General features: G+C 39.3%; 1 protein-coding gene across 2 annotated transcripts in view; it reads left to right on the top strand.

The window, feature by feature from the left end:
• Positions 1 to 26,181, top strand: part of LOC310898179 (uncharacterized protein) — a 467,382-nt gene that overhangs the window by 3,494 nt on the left and 437,707 nt on the right. The gene's annotated exons all lie outside the window — the stretch shown is intronic.

Below are 26,181 nucleotides of genomic sequence, written 5' to 3'. Positions count from 1 at the left end.
TTTGGGTCTAGATCCTTCCTAATGTCGTAGGAAATTGTTCTACCACCTGCAGAACAGCAGTGTTGGGCAGTGAGAAGAGAAGTTCACAGCAAAGTTGATATTGGAAAGGCTATGCAGAGGCATGCTAAGCTGCAATTCCTTCCTGTAATTATCTGTACTAGTTAAATGATCACCTGTCTTTGTATGCGTTGGTCTTGGTGTTATTACAAGGGGCCTTTTAGTCCTCCAGGCTTTAGTGCAAGTGGAAAGCACTCAGCATGAGAGCTAGTTTGGACTTCTTCCAACAAGGGGTCAGCAAGTCGTCCTTAAACATCGGGCACACTGTGTCATCCTCCTCATTTGTTTGAAATATGTCATGCCGAATGTAGGCGTGAGTTTTACTAACTCTTTTAATGTGCTGTGGATATAATTAGTGTACACTTTCTTCAATATTCAAGTTTGCGGTGTACAAAAGCTATGAAATTTAAGAGAGACCCATGTAGATGCAATGAGAATCTCTCTCTACAGTGCTATGGATTCATCTGAGAGCAACAGGGCTGGGTTGGAGGGATTTTGTTTTCTTTTCTGCTATGGAGATATGGATCTGGGAGGTGGATTAAAACTCTGAGGTTTTAATCAAAGGTTCAGACTTTGTGGTACAGTCATTGGCAAAGTAATTGTTCAGGGTGTGTGTGTTCAGTTTGCCATCTGCACTGCAGTGGTAGTGTACCCAGCTCTGCTAGGCTTGGAGGTAATGGTGGGGAGAAGCCTGTTTCACAGGTAATTTTTCCTAAGTTATTGCTTTGCTGTTTTCTAAACCTTTCACTAAAGTTAAGAATTCAAATATTTCTTTATTATTATTATTTTATTTTAGAGCAATTGGTGAGTACTTATGTTGGTACACATCCGGTGACCTGTCTGTGGTTATCCATCCTATTTAGAGAATCAAACGTCGGTTTGCTTAGCATAGTGGTATTCTTTGGGATGTACCTAAGCCCCTTAGCATTTCCCTAACACATAAGACTGACTTTGTTTGTATTGTGCTCGCTGTCAGCGTGGACACGGCTGGCTTTCACATTTAGATAACACGAGAAGGCAGCCTGCCTTATGCCTGGGAATATTGTTTGCTTTTGAAAATGCAGGGTGGGCTCTCTGTGACTGTGTTAAGAGAGCAGGTCCCGAGAGATTGTGCTGGCCTGTGTGTGTGGTACGCGGAGAAGACCTTGGCTTGGCCCCGTGGTTGTGCCTCCTGTCCCAGCCGAGGTGAGAAGGGAAGTCCCCAAGAAAGGAACTGAGACTTTGGTTTCAGGAAATGCTCCCAAATGGGCTGGAATAGGCTGAGAAACCAAACGAATACAGGTGGATTTCCAGATGAGAAAAGGGAAAAATCATAGGAATGAAAAACAGTAAAAATCTGCCCCAACCAAAAAGACCCCAACTGATCGACCAGAAATGTCCCCCAAACCCACTTTCAGATAATAAACAGGATGATCTTAGATGCCTGAATTCATAATGGCAAAGCAGAACTCTGCAGTTTTGTGTGTGCACTTACTTACATCCTGCTGACAGGTGGGAACATAGAAATTAGCAGAATGACACCTACACCTCCCTCGGGTGACACAAGCTGATGACCATGTTCAAAGTGTGGCCAACACAGAAATAGAGCAAAATCATATAAAATCATATAGTGGGGTGGTGGTACGGACCTGGCCTAGTCAGGGTAGCACCGGAGTTAGGACTTGGGGAAGAACTGGAGAAGGCTTAAATGTGCATCTCCTAGGGGACTTTCAATAACCATCAGTCCTTGGGTAAAGAAGGGAGGAAGGATGTTTTCTTCTCTTCCTGTTGAAGCTCTACTGCCAAGCAGAAGAGAATGAAAGATTAATGTGGCCAGATGGGAAGAATGCAAGAGGAAATACGATTATGGCTTCATAGGTTGGGTGCTTTACAAGACAAAGCTAGTAGCTCTGGTCCCTCTTATGTGAATTTCTTATGCACTTTAACATTAAGCAAATATTGTTACTTAAATTGCAGATTTTTAATGTACTTGCCTTCTGCTGATCTCCAGAGGAAGAATATTTTATCTGTATATCAGTTCATTCTGGGGATAATACATCAGTCATTTTTTCAGTTGCATGCAGGAGATTTGATTTTACATATGGCTTATGTGTTCTCAGAGAGAACAATTATTTGGCTTGCTTCAGGGTGTTTTCAAATAGAATCTTTTGATTCTTCTAACTTGTAAAAGTATATTGTATGTGCGTAGTAGTGTTTGCCATGCAAGTCAAGCAAAGGTGCTTTTTTGGAAAGCTTTCTGAGCTGGGCCTCAGATTGTTCTCATCCTCTACCTTAATTTTGTTGTTGTTTTACTTTCTCTTGAGAGTAAGTGCTGAGCTAAAAATAGTATTTATGATTTCTGCAGTATAGAACAGGGAACTGTTGTGTAACTTCTATTTTTTTTTTTCTTGATCATGATAAATGTTTAACAGATGCTAAATATATTAAATAGAGACAGGCAAAAAAAAAAAGGCACAAGAACGGGAGTGAAAGGATTAGATTTCATCCTGATACAAGCTTCTGGAATCTCAAATGTATATATATTTTTTTTTTTTGGAAGGAATAGCAGTTTTTCTCGGTGTCCCAGGAGCGCTTTTACTACCTGTCGTAAGCCCTAGTGTCAAACTTCTGAAATATGATGGGCTTAGAAATTCTCAATAGCCAGATCAGAAAGTTGAAAATCCCAATTTAGGGCAAATTGATTGAAGGTATAGCCTTCATCAGTAAAATTTCTGACTGCCGTGAGATTAATATAGACTTTTCTGTCAAAAAGAGGAAATGAAAGGAAATGCAGTCTGAATTTGGCGCTAGCACCACCCCACACTTGTCAGACTGCAGTTGTAGCATCCCTGCTCCCTCATAACTTCACATCACAAGGCGTTAGCCTGGTGTGCGGTGGTAGGCGGCCGCAGTTGAGGTGTGTACCTGGCTGTTGTTCTCCCATTTGTAAGCCAAGAGCAGCAAAATTGTGCAGTTTCCTACCCAAAGTTGGTGTGTGCACTGCTGGAAACTGTGTAAAAGTGTGGCGTTCAGCTCACTGTGAAAGAAAATGATTCAAGAGGAACAATGTTGAGTCAAAGGGTTTTCTCTTTCACAAGTGTTGCTGCGATATGATTCAGTACTGAAAGGAGCTCTTACTCTGTGAAGGGAAGGTGCTGTGAAATGCTGAACAACTGTTTCCTCCCGAGGGGCAGAAAAGCTGGCATTTTGAAAATGTAGCTCTAACAAAAACAAGACTTGGTTTAAAAAAACAAACACAAGAACAAAACCTCCCTTAAAAATACCAATATGACAGCTTTTCTCAGCACTCCTGGGATTCAGGTGTGAGATCCAATCTGCTGTGCCTGCTACAGAGATTTCCTGGCTGTTGCTGTTCATGGGAACAGACCTGTCCTGTTCGTTTTAATGGGAGCATCCCCTGGTAGCTGCAGGTAACTGCGAGGCAGTGGACGGATGCTTGCTGAGGTATTTCAAATACCCGATGTGATGTGGAAAGAGATGAGGGCATTGTTTGTTTTTTGTCAGATTTTCATGTCACTGAGTGGGGACCCATTTATGTCAACCATTTCCCTTGAAATCACTTCTAACCAGACCAAATCTGTGTGACTAAATCTCAATAAGTGATTGTCCCACTCTACTCTGTGCTGGTGCGGCCTCACCTTGAGTACTGTGTGCAGTTCTGGGCACCACAGTACAAAAAGGATGTGAAACTGTTGGAGAGTGTCTGGAGGAGGCCTATGAAGATGGTGAAGGGCCTAGAGGGGAAGACGTGTGAGGAGCAGCTGAGGTCACTTGGCCTGTTCAGCCTGGAAAAGAGGAGGCTGAGGGGGGACCTCATCGTGGCCTGCAGCTTCCTCACAAGGGGGACTGGAAGGGCAGGCGCCGATCTATTCTCTTTAGTGACCAGTGATAGGACCCGAGGGAATGGTGTCAAGCTGCGACAGGGGAGTTTCAGGCTGGATATCAGGAAGAGGTTCTTCACTGAGAGGGCTGTCATGCACTGGAACAGGCTCCCCAGGGAAGTAGTCACTGCACCAAGCCTGTCAGAGTTTAAGAAGCGTTTTGACTGTGCTCTTAGTCATATGGTCTGAATTTTGGGGTAGACCTGTGTGATGTCAGGAGTTGGACTCAATGATCCTTATGGGTCCCTTCCAACTCGGGATATTCTATGATTCTATGAAATTTAAACCCAAATAAATGTTAACTATTTGAAAATGCTTTTATTAAATTATGAAATGCTCTTAAGTCCCGCTGAGGAGGGAGTTGTGCCAGAGGGGGCCGGTGGTTCACTTGCTGCCGCCCTGCAGCATGACCTGTCTCACATGGGATATTTTTCCCTCTTGTAGCTGAAGCAGCTTTGCATGCTTCCTTATGGAGGTGTAACACTGAACTTGCTTTAAAACATCTAAGCACTGCTAGCATATGATTTTTTTATGGTGCCACTTGTTTTGGGTGCTATGAAAGGTGTTTGAAATAAATGGGTCTACGGAAAGAGCATCTCTCTATTTAATGCAATAAGGGACTGATGATGACTGTTGTTTTTTTTTAATGCTGAAGATGAGAATGTACGGTTTGGAGTATAGATATATTAACTTTCATATACTTCATTATTAACTATAACAAAAATATTAACTTTTATCTGTGATGGTAAGGATTTGAAGAAAAAAACTATTATTTTACAAGTCTGGAATATCCTTTTTCCTCTAATGAAGTAGATCTTTAAAGTCAGAGATTGTAATTAGCTGCTAAACTTGCTCAATGGAAATGATTTCTGTTGATGAAAACATCTCTTTTTGCTGTTGTGTTATAAAGCACATGTTCACTTTCCACTTATCAGTAGAATAAGTTTGTAAAAATGACTAGGGAAAAATAAAATAAAATTTAAAAAAAGGAACATAGGTTTAAAAAAAAAAAAAAAAAGAGAGAGAGGTGTGTAAATCAGAGTGGCATAAACCTGAAACCCCATCTAAGTTTGCAGGCTCCTGAGCTCCTGGAGCAGCCCTCCTGGCTTTAAATACCCCGCTGTGCCTGCGCTGTTATCCCCCAGTCATTGATCCTCCATCCACACTTCTGAGGGTGGCTCTCTCCAGAAGGTGCCCTCCGAGCGTCCCCATAGCACACGGGCGAGACGAAGCCCAGCCCCAGCGTGCAGTGGCAGCTTCTGCTTTCCACTAAAAAGGAGGCGTCTCGAGCAGCAGCTTACCTTCTCCGCAATCCTCCAGCGGCGAGAGTGCTCATCCAGGCATTGGAGTGGGTGCGTGACGCACTCCTCTGCCTGCAGGGCCTGACCACCGGCTCAGAAGCTTTTCTGGGGGTTTCCTCTTGCGCTGGCAATTGAAGCTGTGCTTAACTCAGCCCTTCCACTAGACAGAGAGCTTGGAGGTGCTTATTCAGGACTCAGGATTACTTTCTAGGAGGCCGAGTTCGTCACTGAGAAGCGGCGAGAGCTTGGTCATAGGAGATTGAGCTAAATTAATCGAAGCTGACAATCGCTGGGTCTGCTCCACAGTCACTGAATGATAAAATGTATTCAAATGTGCTGCCAGTGGAACATTTGGTGGGATTGTTTATTTCTCATACCAGGCCTGATACGCTCATTAAAAATAAGAGATCCTTCTGGACAGATTACTTCTGTGCTCCCATTGGCCGTGCTTCTCTCAATGAGTTATAAATAGAAGTCAAATATTTTGCAACAGAGTATGTTCATTTTGCTGTTAGCTGGATTAGAGGAAGGTTATTTTTCTGTTTTCAGGAATTTGTTAGCTCATTCAAAAATAAAGCTGCTGGTAATGTTGCTCTAATTTTATTTTCAAAATAATAGTTTCCAAGCATATTACTTAAGCGATGAACATGTATCCATTTCAAGCCCTGTATAGATTATGCTCAGGCAAGCCTGCCATGAATACGAAAGCACCGTGAAGACTGCATTACCAAACCCCTCCATTCCAACCCTCTAAAGAGCCCAAAGGAACAGGGAGCCGTAGTCGATTTTACAGCATTGCTGACACTACAATCTCACAACTTGATGCTGAAGTAACACCAAGTACCAGTTATATATGAAATCGTATGCAAGGTGCTTTTACAGAACAAGAACTATTTTTGTACATGTGCAAGTAACTAATTTATGAAAATTACTCCTGTTGAAAGTGCTAGGAAAAGATAGGGAAGCCAACCCAACCCTTAACTGAGCCAGTTCTAACAATGCTAAACTGCATCATTGAATCCCAGTTCTTACCAACTTTTTATTCTTTATCCTTTTTCTAATAAATACGTGCTGTAAACTAGCTAATGGCAGCAATTCTGTACACAAAGTTGTATTTTTGGTAGAAATAAGTTATATGGGTACTTGCTTATGTGTTTGTAAAATACTGCAAAGAATGCAATCAAAATGCTAATATAGTTCCTCTCTAGTACTAGAATAAATCTTTCTGAAAACATAAAACCAGAAAGTCTAGAGATATGAAACTTATGTATTCCTGCTTGCTAGTCAGTATGTTTTAGCAGAGATGTGGGCAGGAGGAGAGGGAAAATGATTAGGCTTATGGACAGTGAAAGAGATAAGAGGAAAGAGACTTTTTTTTTTTTTTTCTTCCCCTAAAGAATGAATAAATGAGTGTGTCAGTGGCTATACAATATTAAAAGAAAGGGTGTTTTGCAAGTCATGTTTTGTGCATTCTGGAAATGGGTGAACTGGCATTTTTGTGGAAATGAGGCAGAATGCTAACTTGGATGGGTGCAATTTCCCAGGTTGAGGCATCTTTGGCACAGAACCAGAAAATGTGGGGTACTGGAGTATTTGGCTCAGGTCAGGGTTTTGCAGCCCCATAGCTGTGGTGGATGCTGTACTGGGGCACCAGAAATGTGCCTGCAGGGGACAGAGGAAAAGACAATGCTTCTCTTGTGCTCTCACTCCCTGTATCCATGCACACACATGCATGCGTATAGACACGAACGCACTGTGCAGATGCAGCACACGGAGAAACCTTGTTACTGTCTGATAGCTTTCAATCCACATTTAACATGTGTGCTTTTGCTGAAGGCACGATGGAAAATGTCTCTTGGTGAGTGCTGTTATCTTCCGTGGGAGAGGTGGGGACGGTAGGTGTGCGTGCTTGCTCTCTTCTCTCCATCTCACTGTGCTACCAGAGGTTTATGTAGCCCAGGCGTCCTGGCATGTGTGACTGCGGACTTTATTCTGCTAATGGTCTTGGTTATTTCACCATATTTATTTATTTATTTATTTATTTAATACCATAGGCTTGGTGCTTTCTTAACTAATTTTTAATCACTATCTTGGATAGACATGACAAAGCCTTGCAATACTTGAGATAACGCTTCACCGGACAATGTTTGGCAGTGTGGTGCTGCAGTGAAACAGAGGTCCGAGCTTTCTTCAGATTTTGTGTCCAATATGTTATGCTTGTATGTAAGCACACGCAAATTTAGACAGACATGTAGCAACTGTTGTGCATGCCAGTTACTTTTCCAAAAGATAGCTGCAAATAGCACCCAGGGACATTTAGACTCACATCTGAGTCAGGCTGAGGTGGCTGGACTTGGGGTGAAAGAGAAGCTTTGTTGTATTCAGCAGTGCTGATGTAACAGAGGGTGATGGAAAACAGGCAAAGGGGAGAAAATAGAAAGATCTAGAGAGGGTTTTGGCAGGTTTACCAGGTGGAGCATAAAGGAATCCTAAAAAGGAGCGAGACTTAAAACCTGACTTGGTATTTCCAGTGGGATGTAAGAAGCACAGACAACCTCTTTTAGAATAAGGATTTGCCTTAAGACTTGGCAATCCAGAGTGCTTGACCATACTTCTGTAAAAGGCAGGGATTGTACCTCTGCCACTCACCTCTCTCTATATCTGCCGGAAAAAAAGCAAAACAACAAGCATGTATATGCAATGCCAGACAGCAATAATAAAGCGACAATCTTACGTGGAGATCTTGATGATTGTTCCTCATCTCTAACAACATTTTCAGGTTCATGTTTCCTAAATCTGGCTCAGTAGGAAGCAACATTACTGAAAGAATCCTGCATATCCTGTTCTTTCCCCCAGAAAAATAAGAGACAATATTAAAAGTAGTTTTATGAATACTTCTCAGTGCTTTAGTTGCAATGCATCCTCATATGTTTAATATATATTTTAATGGGAAGCTGGACACCACCAACTCTCAATGTTTTTTCCACTCCATTTTGTATTCCCTGCTGTTTGGCACCCATTCGTACATTAGCTTGCCAAAAGAGTAGCTTGACAATTAGGTATGTTAACACAATTATGCATTTTATAAACTATGCAGGATAAAGCCCTCCATGGTATGATGAATAATCTTTTCTCTCAAATTTTTTTTAGCTGCTTTTTTTTTTTAAACAATATTCCTATTATAACTTCATCAGTGTGATACTGCAGCATACAAGCGTTATCAACGGCGAATGGTACCTCATGCTTCAGACAATAAACCATCCGTTCTGTCCTGAAGAGGTTGTTACAGTCATTCATCACCACAGTATCTGAGGACTTTCCAAGAGTGTCTAACATCTGTCACTGTTTGTTCCCTTATTCTTTTTCCAGAGAGAAAGTGCATGCTGCAGAGCATCTTGTTTCAGACTTCAGAATTGGCCTGTCTCTCCTGGCTTGTGTTTGCAGAAAACAAAGCCAAAATAGAGTCTTTGTGGAGAACGGTGTTCTCATTTGCTGAAGGTGACTATGCCATGGTTTTGGTCCTCAATCCCCAGGAAAATTGTATCTCTGCCAAAGGACAAACCTTGGTTTTATTGTGGAGAGAATCATAATTTAGGTTAACTCTAAATCACAGTTCTCATTCTGGCACTTTAGGCAATGTTGTACCGGGACCCTATGTCCATACCCTGTAGACAGAAACCAAGAGGTTGAATTTCATTTCAGCTTCTAGTTGTAGCCATTGTAGGGCAAGAAAGGTGAGGTATGGTGACTTTGTGTAGTTTTATGTCGCGAGCAGGAATGCTCTAACGTTTGTTACTTGTCAGGACCTCACTGCTGTGCATTTGTTGTCTTCATCATGTGTACAGGTGTGTGCTGGAGGTGCTGAGCGACTGCAGGCTGGACCACAATACCAAGTACTTCCTTTGCTTTCTCCTCTCTTTCATTTCGTCCTCCTCATTGACTCTTTTTTCTTGTATTTAGTATCCTAGCTACAGTCACTCTCATTGTCATTGCCTTCTGATCTTCATTTCCTTCAGTTCCCACCTTGTCTTCACCTTATTTTGCTGATTTCTTATAAAAGGGAGCTCAGTAGGACATTACGGTGCAAGGTTTCTCCTGGACTCTTCAATGCTAGAGAAGTCACTTTGCTATTTTGGGCCTCTCGAAGATGTTTTCTTCAATACGTGTTTCTTCTGCATGTTTAGAGTTTCCAGACTGGCTCATGAGCTGTGTGAAGGATCACCCTGTTAGCCTTAGTACAAAGTGCTGAGCAGTGCAAGGTGGCTCCTGTGTCTTCGTTTCAAAAATCACCAAGGAAACAAAGTGCCAGGTTTTTTGTCAGCCAGGAAATGAACTGTAACACAAGTACTTAAATGTAAAATATTGTAAACTTTAGAGAAAAAGGTATATGGAAGTAAAAAAAAAACAACTATGTCAGTCTGTATAGAGGTGGTTCATCTTTTGTCAGAGGCTAAGCTTTTCTGAAGCCTGAGCAAACAGAAGGCAGCGGGCTGCAACTGCATAAAAGAAACTACTCCCTAACCATTAGAAATTATTTGGATTCTTTCCTTCCAATTCTCTCCCTTAAGGAGGAAGGAAGGAAACTAATTTTCCTTCCCTTCTCTCCTTTTCTTCTTCCCTCCATCCCTTGTGCCTTCTTGTGACCTGCACGCAGGAGCAGGCTGCCCATGGGATCCCCATCCTTGGAAACCTGCGAGGTGGGGCAGGGCACAGCCCTGAGCAAGCTGCCCGCTCATCAAGTGAGCTGCCTGGGCCTCTCGGTGTCCAGTACCTGGCTCTTGTGTGAGGCAGGTGCTGTGCTGAAGTGGTGGGTCCAGAGCTGTGGCAGGCTGCCCTTCACACTCTTTGAGGGTCTCCGTAGCATCACGCATCTCTTTCTGCCTGCCTGCATCTTCAATGTTATTTTTAAGAAGATGTGTTTCTCCAAAAGGAGATTTTTTTTTCATGGTTTTATTTGTTGTTCTTATTTTGTACTTCATATATTCATGGAATGAGTAATCTGTAGTAATTGACATTATATTTTATTTATTACACCGGCATCATGTTTTTTTTTTTTTTTTTTTAAATTCTGAACTCTAATAGAGAGCAAACTTAACAAAACAAAAAAAATCTAGAATTGTCTTTAGGGAAACTTTGCACTGGTTTAACATGTTTGTTAAGCATGTTAAGCAAGTATTGTTTAGCATGACGTCAGATGGTATGGAATACCCCTTTGGCCAGTTTGGGTCAGCTGTCCTGGGTCTGTCCCCTCCCAGCTCCTGCTGCACCCCTAGCCTGCTCGCTGGCAGGACAGAGCGAGAAGCCGAAAAGTCCTTGGCCTGGTGTAAACACTGCTCTGCAACAATTAAAACATCAGCATGTTATCAGCGCTCTTCTCATCCTAATCCAAAACATAGCACCCTACCAGCTACTATGAGGAAAAATTAACTCTGTCCTAACTGAAACCAGGACACGCACCATCTTGCTTGGACTGTCATATTGCCTGATGTTTTGCACGCTTATTAATAATTCAGAGCTCTTTTAATAGTTTTTGTTCAAAACATAGTAATGAAGTAAAAATTAGTTGATACTTAAGCTCCTAGTTCTTGAAGTAGACAGGTAAAATAACTTCTAGAGTATTTTCACGAATGTAACAGAAGGAGAAATGATACAAACCTGAATTATAAATTTATATTCTTTTCATTCTGTGTGTCTGAGTAGACAGGTAGGCCTTTCCTAACCCGGTGTCTCCTCCCCTTTCCCATAGGTGGCTGGCTGAGACATTGGCTATTAGCTTGGAAAGTCTGCAAGCAGGCCTCCTGCACCATGGCTCAGCACAAAATAGCACGTTGCGAACTGGCAAGGATGTAAAAATCCCTCCTTCCATTTCCATCCTCTTCTGAAACAGGGCTCTGGGTTCAGACCCGCTGCCCATATCTCTACTGTTGCTGCCTCTCTGGTTTCCTTCTGTCTTCCGTGTATGTGCTACACCTGTAAATGGGTTTCCGATGAGCTTAACTTGCCTGCTTTGCTTTTGACACTGTGAAGCTTTCCAGCCGCTGCTGTGCTTGGGAACACAGTTATTTCTAGGATGATCTCTAAGTGATGCTGTTTGGTAGCCTTTCTTTCCTGTCCATCATGTCTTTAAGTCTTTCTCAGTCCCTTCATCACTGAAATTATTAAGAGTATTTGTAATTCTACAACTTCTCTTGGCAGACTTGGATTATATTTTATTCCTTTATCTATTATTTTACGATTGAAAGACTTCCGCAGACACGCTAGTGGTCTCAAAGGCAATAATCCATCCTGCATACAAGTTAAACAGGCACAGCACATAACGTGTCCCTTAAAAACGGTGTAGCACAGTTTCAGAGCAAAACTGTAATGATGAGTTACTCAAGTGCAGCAGCAGCTGGCTGAAAGCATATTTATTTCCAGTGTTTGGGAATCCCTGCCTTCCCTCCTCTTTAACATTCATCCCCAAAGTAGTTATTTCAGTTAGATCAGTCAGCTGTGCATTTACCACCTTTATTGGGAACAAATTGCAATGTTTTGAGTGGAACTAACTTTAGCAAGGAGAAGTGAGTTTGACAGGGATGTGGTATTAGGGGACAAAACAGCAAGGGAATACAGCTGGGGTCCTTCAGCCCTCCTTGTCCTGCTGTACCTGGAGGCACCTGCCCTCGGTCTGCTCCTTGTAAACCACCAGCACAGAATGTGCTGGGGTGTCTTCTCGAATCGATAGCTAGTCAGACCTATAATGGGGAAGAAGTGTTATCCTTTCAGTAAAGCTGACCTCTTCCAAAAGCAGTACATGTAGAAACTGCATCGCTGGACATCCAACACTTGCACTTTCGACCCTGGTATTTTATGTAGTGAGAAAGCAAAGGGCAGAAAGGGGAGGGGGAGACTCTTTTTGGTGATCTTTTAATTCCTTTGATAAGAGTTCACTGAAACTGGAACCATTAGAAACAATATGAGGAAATGATCATATTTTTTCAAGCCACTATAATAAGTGTCTGAGACTGCAAAAACTTTTTCCAGTTGTTTGACTTTTCTAAGGTAGATTAAGAAGAACATTTTCAGCTAACACTAAGTTTGTAGGACCACCTCTTTAAATTAGCACTAATGTGTTGTGAAAGCTTTCATTGTTGCAGATGAGTGGCATCTTCTCAACTAACAAGTGCATCCGCATTAAATCTCCAGGTCTTGGCCCTTGGCATATGAGAGTACTGATCATCAAATATTACATCCCACTCAAAATGCTGTCTTGAGAAATTGTTATGGGCGAGTTGCATTACAGGTAGGCATCTGCTCTCAGATTAAATCATTCCTTAGCCTTTCTATTCATTTGGACTCTTTGGTTCTACCAGACACTCAAATAACCTTGACAACAACAAAAAAAATACACTTTTCCATCTGCAGCTAGAGATGATTTCACACTATCCAATTGTATTACAGTGACAAGACTGGACCACAGTGAAGCACAGTTTTATGATCTTATGTTCAATTATTAAAGCATATAATACTAAGGAAAAAAGAGAAATACCTGAAAGAGTGCCATCTGGTTCAAAGCGTGTTAGCATATAGCTTATAAAGATACCAGAAATATAGGTCTATTTTTTGTATAATTTTCACACATCCATCAGGGTCCAAGTGGAGAATATACTGGGTGGAAATTTGTGAAATGGTAGTAAGAAAAGGCAGAAAAATGGAATCCACGTATTATATTGCTACATAGGAAGGAGATGACCAGCAGTTATTTTATTTTTTCTTCAGTGTCCAATGATCATTTCTACAGAATGCTATGTTGCAATGTAGGGGAGCTATCTTGGTAATAATCTGGACCAGCAGGTCAATACCTAGTTTCTCTTATGGCTGCCTTGCTTGAGTGTGGGATTTTTGCTGAATGAAAGTGATGTCCAAAGGACAGTTATTTTCCCGAGGCTTAGAAACTGTCAAGAACATATTTAGTTCGGGATACGGAAAAGAAACTTCACTGTGCCAGCTAATAGCAGTCCCTCATACTGAATAGTCTTGCTGAAAAAGAACAAAACCTGCCAACCAACCAAAAAAAAAAAAGGCGGGGGGAGGGAGGGGAATGGATGAAAACGAAGAGAGAGAAAAAAAATGCCTTCAAGTCATCTTGTGTAAATTTTTTTTGTTTGTTTGTTTGAAGCTAAGAGCAACAACTCTTCTTGCTGCTCCTGCCCCGATTGCTAGTCTGTCACACTGGCAGGAATTGCTAATGTAAATAGGCACTCTGTGTTGCATTTCTGCAAGTGAAAGTGGCACGTGTAATTTGATTTGAAGTAATTCTAAAAAATAAGTAATTATATATTTTTTGGAAATGAGACTAAACCATAACATCGGGTTCTTTTCATTCACCTAAAAGATTTTAATCATTTAAACATACAAACTCCTCCTTTCCTAGCATTTTCTTCTAATTTCTCATGTGCTGTTTGAATTAACACACGTCTGTAAAGGACTGATACAGAACTTTGCATGATCTCTTCTCATGATAACTTTTTTGCCTTGGTATCCCAAAGTAGCTACGTAGGCCAGGGTATGGTTTATGGGGTTGTTAACGTGTACTCTTTACTTACTGCCAAGCACCTTCATCTGCCCAAGCCATACTTTAATGGCCTTGCAAAATGTGCCCTGAAGTCTTTCTGGAGTATTAATACGCTCTTCTACTTGAAAATTTTCATATTTAGAATATGAAGTCTTTCAGTACAGATTTTGTAGCGGAAGAATGAGACTAATTAGTTTAATAGATGGTACAACGTGTTATTTAAATTGAGAGGATCTGTTGGGCTTTCTTATGGTGAAGCTATTTCTGATTCATATGTATATATATATAAATAAAAATCATTGCACACAATGCCAACATAAGCAAATGTTCTAGCCCAATGTCTTTACATGTATGCTTTATCTTTTAAAACACAAAGTTTGCTCTGCATTGTTTCATCTGATTTCTGTACCATTTCAGCTTGGCAGCTGAATTCCAAGGTTTTGCAGGGGCATGGGGGCTTCTTCCAGTTTTATTTTTTCTGACTACCAAAATAGTACCCCTACAAAAAGGTGGTGGGGGGAGATGCACAAATACAGAACTGTAGCACGTCTTTTGTTTATTGTAGCTCTCACTGTAGAATATAAAATATGAAAGAGGCCCAGCTACCCAAAGACCCTGTTAAAGTCAGATGCAATGAGCTGATGCTATTAGAAAATTCACGTATCTGGACCTTATTGGTCACTATAACTACTTCACCATTTTTCTTTTCAGTTGAAAGTAGACAAAATTGGGAATATTAAAGCTATGTTTCACTTTGTTTCCATAAAAACCATACTGTTACCAAAAGAATTAACTTGAAACATTCTCTGCTTAATTAAGTGAGACTGCTTAATTTGTTCTCGCTTCCCTATTCAGACTTCAGGAAGATAGGGAAAGAAAGGGAGGCAACAATAAAGAGAAAGGAAAAGGCTGTTTAAGACTTAGTCTTTCATCCCTAAAGCACTTTTAATTTATTTGTTATAAATGCATTTACAAATAAGAATGAAGGATTTATAAGGCTGCTGTTCCTCCCTCTCCTTTAGTCAGCTCTCAGCTATCCTTCGTTACTCCTTGGGCATGCAATATCTGTAATGTAAAAGTACATTACACAAGTAATAAGGACGCTTCATAGATCCAGGTGGATTAATGGTCCGGAACAAGGGTTGAAACAGCCTGCTAATGTTAAGTGCAGTTGATACTATCTTGTGAGGAGCTGCAAAATAAGATTTAATTTAAAAACCACCACCAACAACAAAACAGCACAAAAGTGAAGAATGAACACCTAAAATATAGACATAAACCTTGAAATGTGACAAGATTATTACTTAGGACAACTCAGGACTTGATGGGGTTTCATGTTATCTCTAGATCATGGTTTAGAGGAATAACTTTTTTTTTTCTTTTTCTTTTTTTTTTTTTTTTTTTTCCAGAATGTGGCTTAAGTGATGGTCATAAATAGCAGCAGAGACAGGTTGGGGCAGATATTCCACTGATACAAACTCTTAGATCCCTGCTGGAATCAGTGCATCAATGGGATGGTGGCAGCCTGTACCAAGCAGAGGTCTGCCACAGCATCTGCAGAAAGATGAGAGAGATGCCATGCAGAAAAACAAACCCCACCGAAGTTCTGGAGGGGTAGGAATCATGAGGTATTGCTGGAATTGATCTAGTCATTGGTAATAAAATGAGACTTAAAAAAAAAAAAAAATAGAAATAACACGTTCCCAGCACTGTTACATAAAACAATTTAAAACACCTAAACCTCTAAAAACCCAGGGAAAATCTTTCAAAACACAGGAACCCTAAGAGCTATGCTAACACCTTTACCTGGGTGGTGGTGGGAATAAATTACATCATCAAAATCCACGGGCATTTCACTTGAAAGGTAACTGTGAATTTTGCTTTGTCTATTTATACAAACAAGGAGTGATTTCTATGCATGTATGTGTAAATGAGCACTGCTTAAGTCTCTATTTGAAAGTTGCAGTCACCTTAAAAGTAATCACTGGTTGTTTGTGTTATCTCACTGAGTGTGTGTGTTTTAGTGTTTTATTGTAATCAATGGAGTAATTTTTATTGAGAGGACAAAAATTCAATACATTTGGTGGCATATTTAACATCTGCTAATTCTGCATGTAAGTTGCATAAATAACCATGTTCACAAATTAATTCTCATTCTTTTTACTGCAGTCTTGCAATGTAAAGAAAAAAAAATCACCCAGGCTAGTATGATCTTACTTATTCAACGTGCCCTCTTAATTAAGCCTTTACTGAATCAAACCTAATATCTTTGTCAAATAAGGTCAGACTTCCATGTATCAATGTCTAAGCTACTAAAGATAGTTCGCTGCTGAGACAGGAGGGAGGAAAAGGTTTCTAAGGCTGCGTGGTAGAGCTGCTTGCGTGAGAAGCTTTGGATCACAAAGCGTGTTTGTAATCAGCAAAGAAATATTTTCCCATACTGATCCAGATATTACTTTATGGAGGGAAAGTCTCTCGATAGAGAGCAGAAATGTCTCAGCTTGCAGCTCTCCTCAAGGTGGAAGGTTTCTGGTAGATTGTTATAACTGCAGCTGAACATAAAAGTGGCCATACAGAGTTGGACCAAAGAGCTACCAAAACCAGTACATTTTTTCTGACAGATAGCGGTAGTGAATACCTGGGGAAAAGTATTTGACCAGTAAGCACACAGGGGTTTTCTCCCCACACAGTCTGAGTTTAGGGACAATGTCTTGTTTGAGAATAATTAACACAATCTTATGTGAATTTGTATAAATATTTTCTGAAAGCACTTATAGATACCTAAACTTTATTCCTCGGTAATTCAGCATCACGTCATCCTTCTATAGTTCTAAGTGACTTTGGTTTGGTTTAGTATCATGGCTAACTGTTATCACCTGGCTCTGTGACTGCTAGTTGCGGGCTTTCCACGTGGTTTCTGAATGGGTCGAAGAGCACAGGACCAGCATGAGGTCCTGCTGGAGCTTACTGGTTGCCCATCCACTGTGGAGATGCACCTCCTGGGCTTGCCTTGAATTTCTCTCTTAATTGTGGGTGACCTCGCCTTGATGAAAGTATCGGCTTAATTTTCAGTGGCAACTGGGAGGAGCGCAGATATTTTTCCTCAGAAGGGAATGTCCCTGGGTATTTGGAGTGTATAAATGTCAGAGGCTTCCACCTGGAAGTCCTCATCTCCCAGCTTTCTCCTCCTGAGGAACACCTGAGGGGCTAATGCCTGCTGGGCTCTGCAAGGTAACTGGCCTCTGAGGAGCAGAGAAGCAGGAAAGTGCGGTCACTTCTTCTGTTTCTTCTTTGAAAATTGTCAGCAGATGTGTTTTGGGATCCAAGTCACTGTCCTCGATGTGTTTTGGGATCCAAGTCACTGTCCTCAATTATCCTGCTTTCTATTCCTCTTCTGCAGTACTCCTTCCGTGATCCTGAACTGCCAAGGCTCTGAGCTACCTAGTCTGCAGACGCAGTGTCAGAGTTTGAATTTTTTAAATATTGTATTTGGAGTGTTTCAGCCTCAGCCATCTGAACAGATAATTTTTGGATCTCAGACATCAAAACAATTATTTTTTTTTCCAGATCCTGCTCTCTCTGGAAGGTCCATTAGACAAATATTTGACAGTGGATAATTAGTTGGCATTTGAATTCAGTGAGAACTTAATAATAGTTTGGATGAGATAACTCTGCAGATCTGCTTATCTCTGTGATTTTGTATAGCTACAATTAGCAAAATATTTCTGAGGGGAAACTCTTTGGCTTGTGCAGAGCAGGCACCTCGCTGGCGGCACTCCTGAGTCTGGAAGTGACTTCAGCTTCCTTGCTTCCCGTCTTGGAGTAATTGGAAGCAGTGAAGATTAGTTCATACGTTAGATGTAGTCTGTCATCTCCAGTAGCCTTTTGGTAGCCTTTCACTCATGCTACATTAACAATACCCTCTGGCTGATTTGGGAATGTGCATGGATGACTGTATGTGCTAGTTTATATATAGCGAAAAATGACATCTCGGAGAGAAATGGAGTGGAAATCCCTTAACTAGTGTAACTTTGAAATCAGCATTGATTTGCTGATGTGCACCAGCAAATTTGCTTACCCGTATTCCCGAAAGCTGCGTTGCAGTTGCAGAAAATGACCTGAGAGCCATCGATTGGTGTGACAGAGGTAGCAGCTCTGCTTTTACAATGGCCTGGCCCCTATCTCCCAAACACTCAAGTTGATACCTTCACTGCTTCTTGTTCCACCACTAAAACTACCTGCCCTACAGTATTTTTTCTCTTAGTCTAATTACCTCCTATACAGAATATTCCAAAAGTGCAAAACGTTTTGAGCACTTGCTGCCACACACACATTCATGGAAGAGTGCAGGCAGGTACCTGTGAGCTCTTCATCGCAGCTTTCTCTCCAGGGGTACAGTGCGGGGCTGTTTTACAAGTGTCAGCATAAGCAGAGGGCAAAGGATTCCCAAAGCTAGCTTGATTCATGCTTTTTTTTTTTTTTTTTTTTTTCTGTAGATTAAAACAAACAAGCTCAAAAATCTGGTCTCATCTGGGTGAAATGATGTAATTAATTTGCAGTACTAATTGTGAATTGTCTTTTAAAAACTCTGTTAAGTTTTACTATACTGATTAGGTAGACTGTGGTTGTTTGTACTGTGAATATTTGTATCTCTACATAAATATATCTTAGATCATAAATCTCATATCACAAATGGAAGAAAAAATGTTGGGTCAAATAAGGGAAAAAATACATTCTGAATAATGAATAACAAAAAAAAAAATACACCCCTTCCCCCCCCAGATATATGAATCTCACCAATACCTTCTGCAGCATTTCCTCCAGTATTCCCTCATCCTCTAAAAATTCCCTCCAACAGAAGAAGTGAACTGTGGAGATCCTTAAATGCACTTTGTTTTCAAAATGTGTTCATCTTTAGGATAAAGAGGTAGTTCTACAGGAAACTTGTTTCATTGTTAGGCTTGGTGTAGGCTGTTTTTTGTTTGGTGGGAAGTAACAAACAGGGAGGGGTAATTTTTATTTTTTAATATGTGGTTCATTTCAGTATTTATCTTCTCTCTTGCAAACATCAGGAGACTTTTTGACATTTCTGAGATGGAAAAATTTCCTTCTTTCACCTCTACTTGCTCAGCAATCCATGACTCAGATCTGTCTTCAGTGTCAGAAATAGACTTTTTCCCTGCCATTCCCCAAAACGTAGCTTCTAGCTGCATAAAACTTGGGCATGCTGCTCTTGCAAGGGCGGTACAGGGTACCCTTTGACATAATCCATGTGTACAATGAAGAAACCTGAATTCCTGAAGGAAATGGTATAGAACCACTAAGAAAATATAGTCTGCAAGGCTCTAGGATCTTCAGTTGACACATTTTGTGTAAGAGCAAATTCCCAGAAAACTGAATTTAGTTAAATAAACCCTTACAAAAAATGAGTGACATCAGTGTTTGCACTGAAGGATTCTATAAATAAGAAGGAAGGACCTGATATCAACGCCTATTTATCTATCCAAATTTCAAATAAATTAAGACACCACACTGTATTAAGCTTTCTGGTGTCAGATCTAATTACAAAGTTACTTTCTTCACATCACAATAAAAATGATAATTGTTTCAATCAGAGGAATTGGGATACTTAAAAAACAATTTTCTTAATAGCACTACACATTTAAATAAATCAAAACTGTTAATTTAATTCAGGCAATGACAGTATAAAAAAGTTATCCTTGCAACAGCCTTTCAGAAAGAAATTTTGCAATCAGATGCAATTTGATTTATCTTTTCAGATCTACTTCTATTATCTTTTACTTCTTAATATGCATGTCTCCTATTATAAATTTTCTAATCAGGCAGATGTAGAATATCGGGATGTTAAGGTGACTTCATAAGAATCTACTGAGATATTAAAATTAAATGCTAGATTAGAATGCCTTTTTTTTTCACCCAGTAGATCATTGAGTCTCATTAGTCTATCTATACTATTGCTGTATACATTGATTATAGTCAAACTGATCACCATTAAAACTTTCACCTTCTATAAATTAAGCAGTTTTCAGTTTATCTGTGTGTATTTTTATCTTGTTGTGGCTCTTTTTTTTTTTTTTTTTAATAGGAAGAATTAGGATGTGCTCCAAGATTAAAATATCTGTATCTCTCAACTGTAACTGCAAATCGTTATCCAAAATAATGACTATAATTTTAAGGTCACAAGCAGTATCCTTACTGTAATATATCATGCCAATGATTATGGATTACAAATTAATGGACAAGTTCAAGTAGAAATTGGGAGAATAGAAGAAAGCGTTAAAAATACTTCGGTAAGCAATGCTCTGTATCAGTAAAACAGAAGAGAACCTGGTTTGAAGACTGTTGTTTGAGTTAAGAAAATACTGAACATCTGTTTTGCAATCAGCAAACGGTGGTATTGTGGTAACATAAGCATTCCGATTATACTTGTGTGAAAAGAGCTACATTTGTGGCAAACAAAGATTTTAGTTTCTTGGTTAGTTCCTTTCATCACCATTTCATTTGCCATCTCCATCTCTTCTGGGAGCCATGTGCTGAAAATACCGTAGGGACTGAATGCTGGGGAAGAGCTATCTCTCTAACCCACTCTAGGGGGTGCTAAACAAGTGAGGTTTGAGTTTCTGTTTGGTACTTCCAATTGCCAACACATTAAAAAGCTTGTTATTGTTATTATTATTTCAGAAATGCTGTTAACCAGTTTTGCTTTGGGGAAAAAAAATAAATCATTGTAATCTGTGTTTTACAGAAATGCCACGATGTATGTGTATGTATCATACACAGAGCCAGAGTATCCAGTATAGAAATTTATAGATGAAGTTAAAATGCAAGGAGATAAGTATTCAAAATATGTATGTGGTAACCCAAACAAAATATCTACCATCAGTGAATTAAAATGATTTTCTAGCAGTGGCTTTTCTACAGAAGCAAATCTTGTTTTGACACCAAGATACATTTTTAATGTAATACAAAACTGCAGGGCTATCCTAACCAGCTTGAAATAAATTCATTTTAGGGAGAAATATATTCAAGGGCTTAGAAGTCCTGCAGTTGTTCACCCAACCTTCAGGTTACTGGAGGATGTAGACTAACCGCGTTAATAAATATTTTCTTGATGTCAATAAGTGCTTTGCAGCTGAATTGCATGGGGTCAGACAAACTTGGTATTTCTTCCTGACAGTGGCCAGCAGGATACACTAGTAAAAAGGGTTAGTACTCTTGAGGCATCCTTTGAAACTGGTGGCTTAGGGACTTGATTGAGAGGTGATGCTGTCCTCAATTAATCTGCAGCCCTCAATACATTTCTGTTCCATACATTTTGTCACTCGGTCCTTCAGTTCTTGTAAATGTACAGCATTTATATAATGTGAATCCACAGCTTTGTAGAAAAAGGGTTCAGTATTTTAACTTCCTATGTGATGTCATTTTTTTTTTTTTTAGATATATGACCTACTGTGATTGTGCGATGCTCCATCCAAATACAAATTTTTACTTTTATTTTTCACTCTGAGACAGAACCAGGAGAAAGCCTCTTTCCCAGTATTGCGTACTGGGGGGTTGGTAGACTGAAAGCTAGAAACAATATGCATTACTGCCAGTGGCTCACAAAATACAGAAAGACCAATGAAAAGCCTACCAAGCTGTCCAGCTAGGCATTATTCACTGCTTTGTATGAAAATCTTTGAGAGCTTAGGCATAGAAAAGATGCTGTGATAATTTTTAACAAGGTGGTTAACAAGAGGTCAGTGATATAGTCAGTAGTCAAGGGGACATTTTAAGAATACTATGGTTTTGCTATTTTGCATGTCTTCTGCTATTTCTTTTTCATTATTTTGACTATGGGTGAGTATTGCAGTACTGTAGAAACCAGGGCAACAAATGCTGAATGTTTAAAGAGATGCTTTGCTTAATGGAGATTGGCACCAAAAGGAAGCCTGATGAAACAGATTCAGTGGCAGCATTTCCAGGCTTGCTGATGTCTTACATGAGGGTGTGGGTTGAATCTCTTTAGCCAGGATGTCTCAAATGAGTAATGGTATGAAAGATTCAAAAATGTTAGAGGAGGGAAGAGTTTATTTCATGTAATGTTAGTAATTTAAAAAATACCCGTTCTATCATTAGCAATTCAGTATTGGTTTCTAGGGCAGTAGGGTCAGGCAATGCTGGAACAAGGACCATGGCTTTTCTCAAAAGCAGTGGCTTGGAAACAACAGTTCTGCAAGAGGTTTTATATGGTCAGGGTTAAAGACTGTCTTTAGAGATTGAAATAGGTTAGAACCCAATCACGGATTATGTATTTCAAAAAATACATATACGTAAATACATAAAATCCCTTTACAGAAACAATGATTTACTTAGGGCTGGAAATCTAGTTACTAGTGCTTATCCCATGAAAGATTTCCTTGTGACCTGAATTTGATCTTTGGTTTACTTCTGTATTGGTTCAGAATGACTGTTTCTCTTTAACCTATAACTTAATTCAGATGAAAGGCAGTCATGCAATAGTGGAAAAGAGATTGCTTAAATGATTTTAAAAATCATGTAAGACTGTTTTGCACCTAGGTACGCAGCAGGAGGTAGATGGTTGATGGTTCAGTCTTGAAGAGTGAAATGTATACAAGTCTTGGAAAGATTTTTAAGCTTTGCTGTTTGAGTGCAGGTAGTACACGTGCAGTTTGGCTCAGGCTCTCCAAAAATGTGAGTACACACTTTGAAAGAAAGAGGAAGTTGTGCTTAAAAGACAAGATGTGTGGAAGATGAGAGACAGAGGATGTTTCTGTTTTAAAAGTTGCCGTAAGTCTGCTGTAAGCTGAACTACAGTAGAAGTAAGGCTGTGCTGATGTGTGTACGTCTGCCCAGTGCACGAGCAGTTTTGGAGCATATTCTGCAGAAGGGGGGCAACAAGGTACTTGTATGCATAATACAGATTTATTTGAAGGAAGAGGAGACGGTGGAAAAATTTAACCTGCTTATTTCAGTTAAAATTAGTATTCCAGGAAACTTGCTATAGTTCATAATAGTTCACTTTATTATAGTTCTTCTCCAGTTTACTTCATTCACTCCTACATCCAACCCCTTTGTTTACACAGGAACATGAAGTGGTTTTTCTTCCTCTTTTATGTTTTTCTGATTTAAAATTCCATTGAAAGTGTTAATTTTCTCTGCTGCTCGTATTCTTTTTGGTTTCTTCTGATGTTAACCACTTTGTTCAGTTATCAGCTTAATTAATATATTTTGTAATTAGTAGTGGCAGAACCTTAAATACTACATATTTCTAAAGTATTTAAAAAGTTTCTGCATAATCCTAGGTCTTACTGTACTGTATTAAACTTAAATACCTTTCAATTATGCAAATATTGTTCAAAATGCGAGCGGACTGCCTTCTGCATATCTTTTAGGAAAGAAGAAGTGTGTATGAGGAGAAAAAAAAAAAAAAGGAGAAAAAAATCCCAACCCCCTTTTCCTAGATGGATTTAACATTCTAAGTTCTCAAATAACACTTTCTGGAATGATTATCTTGATAGAAAATAAGTTGATTGATTTCTGCATTACTTCTAAAATAAAAAGATTTTTAAAGGATCTCTTCTGCAAGAAAATATTGTATCTTATCTTTTGTTTGACTACCAGATGAATGTTGCTATGCTTTCTGAAAAAAATTCAGTAGCCATGTATGTCTGTGGCATTTGTCAACTCTAGGGTAACTTCTTTAAACAAAAACAAGTCACTTCTACAGGTTTTCTTCTCACTTAATATCATATTGTACAATATCTGCAGTTTATGAAATAGTTTTTAGAACTGGTGGTGATTAAGAATAAACTTCAGTTTATTGGTTTATTTATTAAAATCTAGTTTATTTACTTTATTTAGGATTTCAGATGCAGCCAATCTGGGAGTCAGTGGAAGCTCCCTGCTGCAGGCAGGCTGCTAACAGTCAGCCTGGCTGGGGGGCAGCAATGGAATAATAGCTTAAACCAGTTTGGTGGCAGCCTGGAAAAATACTCACTGCCAGCATCAGGAAAGTAGAAGTCTGAGCCTGACCACCACCTGACCTTCATTTCACCCAGCTGCATCAGTTTTGTGGGGTTTACCACAGCCTCCGCATCTATTTCAGTCCTTAACTCTGGACTGTTTGCCAGCTTGCTTGTGGTTGCTGAGTGTGGAGTAGCTTTCATTGAACTAATAGGCATAGAAGCCAGGGAACTGGCTTATGTTCTTAGTCTCAAACTTTGTCGGGTGAATAAGAAGTGGGAGAGATACCTGCGTGTACATGTGCTATTTTTCAGACAGCAACCCTTTTGTATTATTAAGAAAACACTCACCAGAGTCGCAAGATGTTCTGTTGAGATTCCTGGCACAAACAAGGTTGCATAAGGGTTTGTTAGGGGGTGGGTGGTCTAGTTGATTTTTTTCTTTGTTTTTGAGTGATTCCAATTCCAAAGCAAGTCAGGTATTTTAAAACAGAAAAGGTGATCCTTAAAGTTTATCGAAGAATTTAAAAATATGTTTCAACTATTCTGTATCACAACTATGAAGAATAACTCCGTGGAGAGAAGTAGAAAGTTAAAGAACCCTCTTGCAAGCACAGATACTGAAGAGCACTTGAGCACAGTTTTTCCTCACCTCCCAGGAGCACAAAAACATTTAACATTTTCCTAAATTTTCTTAGAAAAATTCTGACAGAGTTACACTCAAGGACAAAGGACAATCTGGCTCTGGCACACTATTCTGAGTAATATTATCCCAAAGTATTTGCAAAGGATTTATAAGGTGAGTTGCTCATTTGATCAGTGAATTTAAGTAACTGTCTTAATGACTTCCAAACAAAAGAATAAAGTAGGAAAAATAAGTGTCTTTCTCCCTTTCTTTATGAAACAGTTATTGAATGTGACAGGGCTACTCAGGAGTGTGTTGGTTGTCATCTCACTCCAATTCTTGCAGAAAGCTGATAGATAGTCAAAGACCCTCCAACATCTTTGCTTCCCAGCTAGTGAAAAAGAAAGAAGAAAATTATTCTCTCCTGTCATGTTCCTAATGCCTTCATTTCCTTCCTTCCTTCCTTCCTTCCTTCCTGGCCACTGTGCCTGAGACAGTTTAATCCTTAGCTGCAGTTTAGTTTAACTGAACCTGAGAACATTTTTGTCCTCATTTGCTTGAAGTACTGTTTAATTTAGTCCTATTGACTTTAGGGTTTCAATTTTTAGGAATATTTGGATATGTAAAATTTTCTTTTGTTTTGTTTTGAGCTTGTAAGTGAGTGAAAAAGATGAGTGAGAGCATACTTTTAATTTGAAGCAAGCTGTTGTCATTAGTTAGATTTAAGTTAGTTAGTCTTTTTTTATTGATTAGGCTCAGGTCAATGTAATTTCAGAGATAGCATCCTCTTGTGAATCTGATGCAAGTTAGAAGGGCATTGAATTATGTCAGTTCTAGGGTTTAATTTATTGTTTTTAACTGAGACAAGGCTTTCTTTGGTTTATTTCTCTCTCTCTCTAATGTTCTTCTCCCATTATAACACCCTTAAGCTAGCTACATGGATGGCATTTCTTTCTCTTTGTGATTCTCCACCTTTCAGTGATGAGAAAAACCTGCGATTTTGGATATTTATGATCATTAAAAATCCCATTGCAAATTTTTTTTTTCCTAAAAGTAAATATACTACCCTTAGATTTCTGTCTTAATTCCATTTTAAGTAATTACAATTTCTCCTCCTAGAGTCTATCTACTTTCTTAGATAATGAATTCTTCATTTCTTATCCTAAACATTGATGCCTCTATTTCGTGTGCTGGAGACTCATTGTTTCATGAAATGATTTCTTTGTCAGCTCTGGTCTGAGCTTTGCTCCATCTGTGGGTGAATATGCATATGATTTTGCTTGTTCATTAATATATTTCATATCAAAATTGATCACATACCTATGAAATGAACCAGATAGCATATGAAATATCGAGTTGGAAACAGTACACAAATAACAAGAAAAAAGCCCATTGAAAAAAAAATCGATTAATCTGTTCTGGTGCTGAAAATACATTTTCATATAATGATTAGAAGAAGGCAATTATAGGTTCCCTTGGAACATTACACTAAAGATCTGTTTTAACATTTATCTTGAATTAGCTAAGTCAGGGGTGTGATTTCAGAAGTTCAGCAGTACTTAGAAGATCCTTATTCACTTGCTTATCTTTTGTACACATATTCAAGTCAGTTTTTTAGATAAATTCAGTTTTGTACTCTAGAGTCATATGATTGTTTCATGAAAATGCAAAATTGTGACATGGGATTATATTATTTTGTTCCCTTTAGTTAATTATTCCAAACAAAGGTTTTTTTTTTTTTTTTTGTGTGTGTGTGTGTGTGTGAGTTGCATACACT

This window comes from Anser anser (assembly GCF_964211835.1).
Source record: "Anser anser genome assembly, chromosome: 4".
Taxonomy (NCBI): domain Eukaryota; kingdom Metazoa; phylum Chordata; class Aves; order Anseriformes; family Anatidae; genus Anser; species Anser anser.
The sequence above is the reverse complement of the archived record's forward strand: the minus strand, read 5'-3'. Positions and strand labels throughout refer to the sequence as shown.